Genomic DNA, 13,599 nt, shown 5'->3' with positions numbered 1-13,599 from the left:
ATGCAGAGCGCCTTCTTGAGAGGGTCTTAGAAGCCTGGGAAGGAAAGTGAACTCAGAAAGTCTCTGTACTCCAAAGAAATAGCCTGAGAGAGAGAGAGAGAGAGGGAAAGAGAAAGCAAGACACGGGACCAAAGCTCTGATGGAGCAAATGTGTTTTAAGCAACAAGGTGTGGGCATATATACTGTAGTTATTATCAGCAAAGATAAAGATTAAAATTCCAGACTTCCAAACATAGGTGATCCATATTAAAAATAGAGAGAAAGAGTTGTAAATAATCACTTTTACCATATGGTTCACAAGAAGGAAGAGGGTACTTATCACCTTACAGAAAAACTAACGAAGGATATACCTGGATTCTTCAGCCCCAGGGAGAGGCTTGCCTCTCCTTTTAATTCCTGAATATTCAGGAATTAATAAGGAACAGAGGATTCCTGACAGATACAAAACAGCACACAGGAAGCCTCCTGTTAAATGCTTTCTGACAAGTAGCCAGATGACTCATCTTACTTCTCTTATATTTGAGAATCATTCAAGTGAATATAGATTTTTAATGACCCACATGTAAGTCTTCTGGATAAAAAAGTTCTAATCTTGGAACTCTTTTCATCTACCAACATTTATAATAAAAAAAAATTAGAGTGTAACCTTGCCATAATTTGTTGTTTTTGAGTAAGATATTTACAGGAAATAAACTGTTTTCTCTGACTGAGGAAATCGAAAGCTAAGAACATTGGTGGGAGGAGTCTCAATACTGTTTCATAACGTTCTCCTCTCTGGGAAAGCACCGTATGAGGCAGCCAGCACTAAATCAAGGGTTTTGACTAGTCAGTTCCCCTTTTCCCTGTTATCTTTCAAAATTTATTTTCCCTCTGCCCTTCAGGAGATTATACAATTCTGCAGTTCAGTCTCTAAGAACTTTACTGATTTATTATCCTACTTAAAACAAACAGTGATTCTTGTATTTCTAAAGATAACCTCAAGATCTGGACCACTGTGGAAGACATCCCACTGAGGTAAGATGAGTAGGAATTCTTGTTGAGAGCTCTGGGTATCTGGTTGGTAACCTCAAGAGGACAAGGGGAGCTTTAGTCATAAAGAATTTGGGGGGAATGGATTGGTATCAACTATATTCAGAAAAGTGAAAACAGCAGTAACTTGATTCTAAACATTTACTGCCTAGGCAAATAATAGACATTTCATTCTACCACAACTGAAGCCTGAACAAAGGGAGATGCATGTTGACAATAGAAGATATTCAAATGTACTCCCCAGGCAACTATCAGCATGAGTTATACTTAGAGACAGTACTTACTTTCCTTCCCTAAAAGATGCACAGGAAACTTAGTGGCTGTGGTGGGGGCCTGGGTAAAAGTCCAGATAGGGGCATGATAAAATATCATAAAATAATATTGAGTAAAAAACAGAACCAGATATAAAACTATATTGTGTGATATTATCCTAATTTTTGAAAACACACACACACACACACAGAGCAGAGCAGATAAGTTTCAATTTCACAAATGCAGTTATACAAAACATGGCTTCTTTACCTCCCTCAAGACAGTTAATTTTTCTTTCAGACTTCTGTACCTGCTGCCGGAGTTGTTATTTCACTCTCCTTTAGAATTACTTTCTGCTTTCCTGAAAATTAATGACTTTTTTCTGGTGGCACAGCAGAGGAGAGATGCAGGGAGAGGCAATTACAAGCAGATTTCTATTGTCTACTTTTAGAGCTGTTTAAAGACTTTCTGAATGACCTGGTGCAATAATATTTTATATGTGCTTGACTAGAATATAAGATTTTTAATATTCATTTCAGAATCTTCTGTATGTTAGACAATTAAAACTGTTTTATCTCCCTAGGAGTTGTACCTTTTATCATTGTGTTGTGCTCTGATGATATTTTTTACTTCAGATCTGTTTAAAGCCAGATTACATAGATAGATTGCTTTTCTTTTAGGTACTCTTTACATATTTTAGGTAGTCTTTTCATATTTAGGTACTCTTTATCATATTATATCTCCGGGAGTTGGTGATGGACAGGGAGGCCTGGCGTGCTGCGATTCATGGGGTCGCAAAGAGTCGGACACGACTGAGCGACTGATCTGATCTGATGATAAAATATTTTTCTTTTATTTTCCCACCATCAAATGATCTTCTGTTAAAAATACATTGGCAGATTTCCTAAATCCAAGCTGACCAAGTTTTCACTTAAGTTTAACCACTTAGATTCTTTGTGTCTATGCTGACAGTTAACATATATTTTCTTGTTTCTTCTATTCATTTCAAAGTATGATACTTCTATATTCTTTCTTGATTTTTTTTTTTTTGAGGGGGAGGAGTTAGCATTTTTGGTTTGGCTTTTTACTCATACCCCTATCTTACTTAACGTTTAAGACAAATATGTTAGTGTACTGTCATATTCTTTGTCTTTCCTCCCTCCCTCCACCATGTTGATATACTTCCTGCTTCTTTTTTCTTTAAACTGAGCTTATTAATTTTAAGGCATAGATAGACACACCTGATCAGGTTAAGTTTTCACTTTTATTTACCTTTCAGCTTACAGTTTTTCTTGACTTCCTTATATGTGGTGTGTATGCTCAGTTGCTCAGTCGTGACTTTTTGTGATCCCATGGACTATCACCCACCAGGCTCCTCTGTCCATGGAATTTTCCAGGCAAGATACTGGATTGGGTAGTCATTCCTTTCTCCAGGGGATCTTTATGACCCAGGAATCAAACCTGTGTCTCTTGTGTCTCCTGCACTGGCAGGCAGATTCTTTATCACTGAGCTACCTGGGAAGCTCCAGCTTCCTTATATATTAGCCTTTTATTGACTAGTTACTTCCAATAGATGTCTCCATGTGATCTTTGCCTGTCAAAACTACTAAGGCCTTGAATACAGGAAAATAGTTTTTGAAATCCTCATATTTAAATATCATTTTGACTAGATTAAAAATCCTACTCTAAAAATTATTTTTCCCTTAAGGTAGATGGGCAGTACCTTGTCTAATACCCCTGGGGCTAGATATGTTGTAAAATTCCGATCTGGAAAGTTCAGAAAATGCTATTTAATTACTGAATCTTATTTATTATTTGGGGAAAAGGGGCTAAAGTTTGCATTTTATTATTTTTCTTCCAGTTTTTTTGAGCCATTATTGACATACACCACCGTATAAATTTAAGATATACTGCATAGTGATCTGATTTATACACTGCTGCTGCTGCTGCTGCTAAGTCACATCATGAAGTAATAAGCACAATAACTTTAGTGAGCATCCATCATCTCATATAGGTGCAAAATTAAAGATGTACAAAAATTTTTTTTTCTTGTAATGAGAACTCAGTTTACTCTCACAATAACTTTCATATATAACATGGAGCAGTCATAATTATATTTATCATGTTGTACATTACATCCCTAGTACTTATTTATCCTATAGCTTTGAAGTTTGTACATTTCGCCTACCTTCATCCAATTTCCCTTCCCCCACCACACCCTGATTACTGGTTACCATCTTTTGCTATGAGTTTGTTTTTGCAATATAATTGACCTAAGAAATTGTGTTGGTTGCTATAACATGACATAGTGATTCGATATTTCTTTTTTTATTTTAAGTGTATTTATTTTAATTGGAGAATAATTACTTTGCAATATTGTGATGGTTTTTGCCATACAGCAGCATGAAACGGCCACAAGTATACACGTGACCCCCCATCCTGAACCCCACTCCCACTTCCCTCCCCACCCTGTCCCTCTGGGTTGTCCCAGACCATTGGGTGTCCTGCTTCATGCATCAAACTTGCACTGGCCATCTATTTACATATGATAATGTACATGTTTCAGTGCTATTCTCTCAAATCATCCCAACCTCACCTTCTCCCACTGAGCCCAAAAGTTTACTCTTTACATCTGTGTCTCCTTTGCTGCCCTGCATGCAGGATCATCGGTACCATCTTTCTAAATGATATTTCTATACATTTCAAACCAATCACCATAAGTCTAGCTATGATTGTCACCATACATACTTGTCACCATATTACATTCTTATTGATTATATTCCCTACACTGTACATTTATATTACATTATGTACATTATTACATTATATGCATTACCTACACATGACTCATTTATTTGCAACTGGAAGTTTGCACGTGCTAATCTCCCTCACCTATTTCTTTGCTTCTGCTATACCCTGCTTCTGGAGAACACCTATTTGTTCTCTGTACCTATAATTGTTTGTTTTTGATATGTTTGTTCATTTGAATTTTTTAGATTGTACATCACATGAAATCATAAAATATTTGTCTTTTTTTCTGTCTGGCTTATTTCACTCAGAGTAATATCCTCTAGGTCCATCCGTGTTGTTGCACATGGCAAGATTGCATTTTTTTTAATGACTGAGTAATAACCCATCATATATATTTGCCATGTCTTCTTTATCTATTCATCCACTGATGGGCATTTAGGTTGTTTCTGTATTTTGGTTATTGCAAATAGTCCTGCCATGAACATTGGGGTGTGTATATGTTTTCTAATAGTATTTTTATTTTTTTTTGGATAGGTACTCAGGAGTGGTATTTCTGGATCATATGGTAGTTTTATTCTTTATTTTTTGCAAATCTCCATGTTGTTTTCCATAGTGGATACACCAATTTACATTCCCACCAACAGTGCACAAGGGTTCTCTTTTCTCTGCATCCTCAAGAAGACTTGTTATTTGTCACTGTTTGACATGATAACTATTGTGACAGGTGTGAGATGATATCTCATTGTAATTTTGACTGCATTTCACTGATGTTTAGTAATGTTAAGCAACTTTTCATGAGCCTGTTGGCCATCTGTATGTTTTCCTCGGAAAGATATTCCTTCAGTCCCTCTACTGATTTTTTAACTGTGTTGCTTGCTTGTTTGATGTTGAGTTGTATGAATTCTTTGTATATTTTGGATATCAACCCATTATCAGATATATTTTTTACAAATAAAGTCTCCCATTCAGTATGTGGCCTTGTGGTTTTGTTGATAGCTCCCTTTGCTGTGCAAAAGATTTTTAGTTTGATGAAATCCTATCTTTTTATTTTAATTTTTGTTTCCCTTACCTGAGAAGATATATCCAAAAACTATAATGAAGACTGCTGTCAAGGAGTATAGTGCTAGTTTTCTTCTAGAAGTTTTATGGTTTTAAGTCTTCCATTTAAGTCTTTAATTCATTTTGAGTTTATTTTTGTACATGGTGTCAGAAAGTAGACCAGTTTGATTTTTTTCACATAGCTGTCCACTTTTCTCAACACCACTTGTTGAGGCTGTCTTTTATGCATTGTAATTCTTGCCACCTTTATCAGATTAATTACCCTTAAAGTGTGGATTCATTTCTGGAATCTATTTTATTCCATTGATCTAGGTATATGTTTTTGTTTTGTCACTCTTCTGTTTTGATTAGTGTAGCTTTGTAGTATAATTTGATATCAGGGAGTGTTGTACCTCCAGGCTTATTCTTCTTTCTTAAAATTGTTTTGGTTATTTGAGGCCTCTTGTGCTTCCATACAAGTTTTCACATTTTTTGTTCTAGTTCTGTGAAAAATGCTACGGGTAATTTGATCAGGATTGCATTGGATCTGTATGGTGCCTTGGGTAGAAAAGTGACTTTAATAATATTAATTCTTTAAATCATATTTTTCTATCTGTTTGTGTCGTCTTCAATTTCTTTCATCAGTGTTTTGTAGTTTTCCAAAAAGAGGTCTTCTATTTCCTTAGTCAAATTTATTCCTATGTATTTTGTTCTTTTTGATGTGATTGTAAATGGGGTTGTTTTCTTAATTTCTGTTTTTGATAGTTCATTGCTAGTGTATAGAAATGCAACAGATTTCTGTACTAACTGTGAGGGTTTTTTAAAATTTATTTATTTTTTAATTGGAGGGAAATTGCTTTACAATTTTGTGTTGGTTTCTGCCATACAACAAGGTGAATTGGTCATAATTGTATGTATATCTCTTCTTTCTTGAGCCTCCTTCCTCCCCCAACCCCACCCCTCCAGGTGGTCACAGAGTGCCAGGCTGGGCTCCCTGTGTTATGTAGCAACTTCTCACCAGCTATCTGTTTTACACACGATACTGTATATATGTTGATGCTACTTTCTCTATTTGTCCCATTATCTCTTTACCCCTCTATGTGCACAAGTCTGTTCTCTACATCTGTGCTTTCATTCCTTCCTTGCGAATAATTTCACTGGTACCATCTTTCTAGACTCCATATATATGTGTTAACATATGATATTTGTTTTTCTCTTTCTACTTCACTCTGTATAATAGGCTCTAGGATCATCCACCTCATTAGAACTGACTCAAATGAAGAGTTAGAGCTTGAGCAAATTCCGGGGGATAGTGAAAAACAGGGAAGCCTGGCATGCTGCTCTTCATGGGGTCGCCAAGAGTCAGACATGACTTAGTGACTAAATAACAGCAAATGGTGTTTAAAAGCGTTCTAGTTTCAACAATTTTTTTGTTCTATTCTGTGAAAAATACCTTTGGTAGTCTGATAGGGATTGCATTGAATCTGTAGATTGCTTTAGGTAGTATAGTCATTTTTACAATATTGATTCTTCCAGTTTAGGAATATTCATCTGTTTGTGTCATCTTTGATTTCTTTCATCAGTGTGTTATAGTTTTCTGCATACAGGTCTTTTGTGTCTCTTTAGGTGGTTCATTCCTATTGCATTTTATCCTTTTTGTTGCAAAGGTGAATGGAATTGTTCCCTTAATTTCTCTTTCTGATTTTTTTTTTTTGGTTAGTATATAGGAATGCAAGGGATATCTGTGTATTAATTTTATATCCTGAAATTTTACTATATTCACTGATTAGCTGTAGTAGCTTTCTGGTGGCATCTTTAGAGTTTTCTATGTATAGCATCAGGCTTCCCATGTGGTGCTAGTGGTAAAGAATCTGCTTGCCAGTGCAGGAGATGTAAGAGACATAGATTCAATCCCTGGGTTGGAAAGATACCCTGGAGAAGGGCATGACAACCCACTCCAGTATTCTTGCCTGGAAAATCCCATGGGCAGAGAAGCCATGTGGACTACAGTTCATAGGGTCACTTAAGAGTTGGATTCAACTAAAACGACTTAGTATGCATGCTTGCATGTATAGTATCATGTCTTCTGCAACAATGAGAGTTTTACTCCTTTTCCAATCTGGATTCTTTTTATTTCTTTTTCTTCTCTCATTACCGTGGCTAAGACATCCAAAACTATGTTGAATAATGGTTCTGAGAGTGGGCACCCTTGTCTTGTCCTGATCTTAGAGGAAATAATTTTAGTTTTTCACCATTGAGAATAATATTTGCTATGGGTTTGTCATATATGGTCTTTATTATGTTGGGATAGGTTCCTTCTATGCCAACTTTCTGGAGAGCTTTTATCATAAATGGATATTGAATTTTGTTGAAAAGCTTTCTCTGCTTCTATTGAGATGATCATATAGTTTTTAACTTTCAGTTTGTTGATATGATGTATCACATTGATTTGCATATATTGAAGAATCCTTGCATCCCTGGGATAAACCCCACTTAATCATGTTGTATAATGCTTTTAATGTCTTGTTGGATTCTGTTTGCTAGAATCTTGTTGGGGATATTTGCATCTCTGTTCATCACTGATATTGGCCTATAATTTTCTTTTTTAGTGGTATCTTTGTCTTGTTTTGGTGTCAGAGTAATGGTCACCTTGTAGAACAAGTGGGATATTTCCTTCCTTGGCAATTTTCTGGAAGAGTCTGAGCAGGTTACATATTACCTCATCTCGAAGTGCTTGGTAGAATTTACTTGTGAAGCCATCTGTCCCTGGGCTTTTGTTTATTGAAAGATTTTTGATTATGGTTTCGATTTCAGTGCTCATGATTGGTCTGCTAATATTTTCTATTTCTTCCTGGTTCAATCTGGAAGGTTGTACTTTTCAAAGAATTTGTCCATTTCTTTCAGGTTGTCCATTTTATTGGTGTATAGTTGCTCATAGCAGTTTCTTATGATCCTTTGCATGTCTGCATTGTCTGTTGCAACTTCCATTTTTTTCATTCTAAATTTTACTGATTTAAGCCTTCTCCCTTATTGTCTTGATAAGTCAGGCTAACAGTTTGTTAACTTTTTTTTTTTTTTTTTAATCTTCTCAAAGGACCAGCTTTTAGGTTTTTTTTTTTTTTTTTTTAAATCTTTGCTATTGTCTCCCTCATTTCTTTTTCATTTATTTCTGCTCTGAGCTTTATGATTTATTTTCTTCTCATAACTGGGCTTTTTGTTCTTCTTTTCCTAGTTGATTTAGGTGTATGGTTAGGTTATTTAATGTTTTTTCTTGTTTTTTGAGTTAGGCTTGTATTGCTGTAAGCTTCCCTCTTAGCTGCTTTTGTTGCATCCCATAGGTTTTGAGTTATCAAGTTTTCATCATTATTTGTTTCTAGGTATTTTTGATTTCCTCTTTGATTTCCCAGTAACCACTTGGTTATTCAGAAGCATATCATTTAACCTTTATGTGTTTGTGTATGTGTTTGTGGTGGTGTTTACAGTTTTTTTTTTCCCCTTGTAGTTGATATCTAATCTTATGGCATTGTGGTCAGAAAAAACATGCTTAATGCAGTTTTATTTTTTAAAAATTTATCAAGGCTTGATTTGTGATCCAAGGTGTTATCTATCCTGGACAATGTTCTGTGTGCACTTGAGAAAAAACATGAAAACTGTTTTTGGATGAAATGTCTTATAGCTATCAACTATAGTCCAGTGTATCATTTAAAACTTGTATCTCTTTATAAATTTTCTGCCTGGATGATCTGTCTGTTGGTGACTGGAGTGTTAAAAGTGTTTAAAAGTCCCCCACTATTACTGTGTTACTGTTGATTCCCCATTTTATAATTATTAGCATTTTCCTTATGTACTGAGGTGCTCCTATGCTGTGTGTGTATATATTTATAATTATTATATTTTCTTCTTGGGTTGATCCCTTGATCATAATGTAGTGTCCTTCCTGTCTCTTGTAATGATTTTATGTTAAAGTCTATTTTATCTTATATGTATATTGCCACCCCTACTTTTTCCATTTTCATGAAATACTGTTTTCCATCCTTTACTTTCAGTCTGTATGTGTTCCTAGGTCTGAAGTGGGTCTCTTATATATATAGGAACCTTGTTTTTGTATCAATTCAGCCAGTTTGGTTGAAGCAATTGGTTCATTTACATTTACACTAATTATAGGAAATGGCAACCCACTCCAGTGTTCTTGCCTGGAGAATCCCAGGGACGGGGGAGCCTGGTGGGCTGCCATCTCAGGGGTCACAGTGTTGGACACCACTGAAGCGACTTAGCAGCAGCAGCATGATCCTATTACCATCATTTACTTTAGTTTTTTTTTTTTTTTTCACTTTGTTTTTGTAGGTCTTTTCTTTCTCTTGTGTTTCTTGTCTAGAGAAGTTCCTTTAGCATTTATTGTAAAGCTGGTTTTGTGGTTCTCAGTTGTCTTAACTCTGCTTATCTGTAAAACTTGATTTCTCCATCAAATCTGAATGATAGCTTTGCTTGGTAGAGTAATCTTGATCATAGATTATTTTTCCTTTCATCATTTTAAGAATATCCTGCCACTCCCTTCTGGCCTGTAGAGTTTCTGTTGAAAGACCAGCTGCTAGCCTTATGGGAATCCCCATATATGTTATTTGTTGCTTTTCTATTGCTACTTTCAATATTTTTTATTTGTGTTTAATTTTTGTTAGCTTGACTAATATGTATCTTGATGTGTTTCTCTTTGTGTTTGTAGTGTATGGGATTCTGAGCTTCCTGGACTTGGGTAGCTATTTACTTTCCCATGTTTGGGAAATTTTCAACTATAAACTCAAATATTTTTTTCATACTGTTTTTTCTTTTTCTTTTCTTCTTCTAGGACCCCTATAATTCAAATGTTGGTGTGGTTAATGTTGTCCCAGAGGTTTATGAGGCTGTCCTCATTTCTTTTTCCTTTATTCTTCTCTACTTCAGTTATCACCACCATTCTATCTTCCAGTTCACTTACCTGTTCTTCTGTCTCAGTTATTTTTTGGGTTCCCTTGAGTGCATTTTTAATTTCAGTTATTGTGCTTCTCATTGCTGATTGTCTATTCTTTATTTCATTGAGATCCTTGTTAAACATTTTTTGTGTCTTCTCAGTCTGTGCCTCTTCTATTTATCTGTGCCTCCATTTTTTTTTGGAAGATTTTGGATTATCTTTACTACCATTACTCTGAATTCTTTTTTAGGTAGATTCCCTGTTTCTTTATTTGTTTGATCTTATGGGTTTTTACAATATTCCTTCATCTGCTGCCTGTTTCTCTCTCTTTTCAACTTGTTTGATTGATTGTATTTGCCATCTCCTTTCTACTGGTTGCAAGGTCAGGTTTCTCTTATTTGTGAAGTCTGCCCCCAGTGGGTGGGGATGGATCTGTGCTTTGTGAAAGTTTCCTGTTGGGGAGACTGGTGTCTGTCCTGGTGAGTGGAGCTGCATCTTGTCTCTCTGGAGGGCAGTGCCGCGCTCAGTGGTTTGTTTTTTGGGGTGTCTGTGGGTTTGGTATGGCCTTGGGCAGCCTGCTGCTAATGGGCAATGTTGTATTCTTGTTTAGCTGATGGTTTGGTATGAGGCATCTGACACCGAACTTGCTAGCCTTTGGGTGGTGCCTGGTCTTAGTGTTGAAATGGAGACCTTTAGGAGACTTCCCACTGATTAATGTTCCATGGGGTCTGAAGTTCTCTGGTGATCCAATGTCCTGTACTCTGATCTCCCACCTCAGGGGTTCAGGCCCAAACCCTTATTATCACCCAAGACTCCACAAGGTATACAGCACAGAAAGAAAGAGATAGAAGAAAAAAAAAAAAAAAGTGTGTGGTATGTGTGTGTGTGTGTGTGTATATATATATATATATATATATGGATATATATATAGATAAACATATATAAAGATATATTATATATAAAGTGTGTATATAAAGAGTGATAGTAAGAAGAATGTCCTCCTCAGTCTTCTGTCATCCTCACCACACAGTGAGCATCAGCCAATCTGTCTACTCAGGAAGCCCTCCAATATTTCTAGGAAGCTGGTCTCTGGACATGCTGTGGGCACTGTGGGGTCAGTTCACACTCACATCTGGCCTAATTCCAGCTTGTACTTGCTTCCAAATCCCATAATTGCCCCCAAAGTCCACACTCTCAAGCTAATTGTGGATACTTAATCCATTGCACCTGTGGCTGCAGAAATAATTTCCTTCTTCTTCCTTGGTCACACAACCTCTGGTACTCAGCTTTGGTTTTGGCCCTGCCTCTGGTGCCTCTTTAGTTTTAAATCTAGATTTAAGGGACTAGATCTGATAGACAGAGTGCCTGATGAACTGTGGCTAGAGGTTTGTGACATTGTACAGGAGACAGGGATTAAGACCATCTGCAAGAAAAAAAAAATGAAAAAAATCAAAATGGTTGTCTGAGGAGGCCTTACAAATAGCTGTGAAAAGAAGAGAAGCAAAAAGCAAAGGAGAAAAGGAAAGATATACCCATTTGAATTCAGAGTTCCAAAGAATAGCAAGGAGAGATAAGAAAGCCTTCCTCAGTGATCAGTGCAAAGAAATAGAGGAAAACAATACAATGGGAAAGACTAGAGATCTCTTCAAGAAAATTAGAGATACCAAGGGAACATTTCATACAAAGATGGGCTCAAGAAGGACAGAAATGGTATGGACCTAACAGAAGCAAAAGATATTAAGAAGAGGTGGAAAGAATACACAGAAGAACTGTACAAAAAAGATCTTCACGACCCAGATAATCATGATGTTGTGATCACTCACCTAGAGCCAGACATCCTGGAATGTGAAGTCAAGTGGGCCTTAGAAAGCATCACTACATACAAAGCTAGTGGAGGTGATGGAATTCCAGTTGAGCTATTTCATATCCTAAAAGATGATGCTGTGAAAGTGCTACACTCAATATGTCAGCAAATTTGGACAACTCAGCAGTGGGCACAGGACTGGAAAAGGTCAGTTTTCATTCCAATCCCAAAGAAAGGCAATGCCAAAGAATGCTCAAACTACCTCACAATTGCACTCATCTCACACACTAGTAAAGTAATGCTGAAAATTGTCCAAGCCAAGCTTCAATAATACATGAACTGTGAACTTCCAGATGTTCAAGCTAGTTTTAGAAAAGACAGAAGAACCAGAGATCAAATTGCCAACATAGGCTGGATCATTGAGAAAGCAAGAGCATTCCAGAAAAACATCTATTTCTATTTTGTTGACTATGCCAAAGTCTTTGACTGTGTAGATCACCACAAATTATGGAAAATTCTGAAAGAGATGGAATACCAGACCACCTGACCTGCCTCTTGAGAAACCTATATGCAGATCAGGAAGCAACAGTCAGAACTGGACATGGAACAACAGAGTAGTTCCAAATAGCAAAAGTAGTATGTCAAGGCTGTATATTGTCATCCTGCTTATTTAACTTCTATACAGAGTACATCATGAGAAATACTGGGCTGGAAGAAGCACAAGCTGGAATCAAGATTGCCAGGAGAAATATCAATAACCTCAGATATGCTGATGACACCACCCTTATGGCAGAAAGTGAAGAGGAACTAAAGAGCCTCTTGATGAAAGTGAAAGAGAAGAGTGAAAAAGTTGGCTTAAAGCTCAACATTCAGAAAACTAAGATCATGGGATCCAGTCCCATCACTTCATGGCAAATACGTGGAGAAACAGTGGAAATTGTGTCTGACTTTATTTTTCTGGGTTCCAAAACCACTGCAGATGGTGATTGCAGCCATGAAATTAAAAGACACTTACTCCTTGGAAAAAAAGTTATGACTGACCTGGACAGCATATTAAAAAGCAGAGACATTACTTTGCCAAAAAAAAAAAAAAAAGTCCATCTAGTCAAGGCTATGGTTTTTCCAGTAGTCGTGTATGGATGTGAGAGTTAGACTATAAAGAAAGCTGAGCACTGAAGAATTGATGCTTTTGAACTGTGGTGTTGGAGAAGACTCTTGAGAGTCCCTTGGACTGCAAGGATATCTGACCAGTCAATCCTAAAGGAAATAAGTCCTGGGTGTTCATTGGAAGGACTGATGTTGAAGCTGAAACTCCAATACTTTGGCCACCAGATGCGAAGAACTGACTCATTTGGCAAGACCCTGATGCTGGGAAAGATTGAAGGCAAGAGGAGAAGGGGATGACAGAGGATAAGGTGGTTTGATGGCATCACTGACTCAGTGGACATGAGTTTGAGTAAACTCTGGGAGTTGGTGATGGACAGGGAAGCCTGCTGTGCTGCAGTACATGGGGTTGCAAAGAGTCAGATGCGACTGAGACCCTGGTGTCTGTTCCCTTCCCATACACAACAGGGTGGAAGTAGCAGCTTATTAAGCCTCACTTACCCAGTTGGACTGGGAAGAGGGAGAGGTATTCAGACACAGTTATGGTATGTGGGGAGTGCCCACTGTGGCTGAGATCTGCCACAGTGTATTTCCCCCCCATCGCCACAGTCTGAGGTGGAATGTGTATTTCCCCAGGGGAATTGGTCCCAGGTCTTTGGTCCCTCAGCAGGGCAAA

The 13,599-nt window shown here is 37.1% G+C and overlaps 1 protein-coding gene across 1 annotated transcript in view; it reads left to right on the top strand.

Annotated features, from left to right (window-relative positions):
* Positions 1–769: 769 nt before the first annotated feature.
* The window catches only part of LOC102279458 (interferon-activable protein 203), a 42,850-nt gene continuing 30,020 nt past the window's right edge, over positions 770–13,599 (top strand). Inside the window, exon 1 of the mRNA XM_014478589.2 lies at positions 770–1,014. The gene's annotated coding sequence lies outside the window, so the exon portion shown is untranslated. The remainder of the gene's footprint in view (positions 1,015–13,599) is intronic.

Source organism: Bos mutus, chromosome 3 (genome assembly GCF_027580195.1).
Source record: "Bos mutus isolate GX-2022 chromosome 3, NWIPB_WYAK_1.1, whole genome shotgun sequence".
NCBI lineage: Eukaryota > Metazoa > Chordata > Mammalia > Artiodactyla > Bovidae > Bos > Bos mutus.
This window is presented reverse-complemented; position numbering and strand designations above follow the sequence as displayed.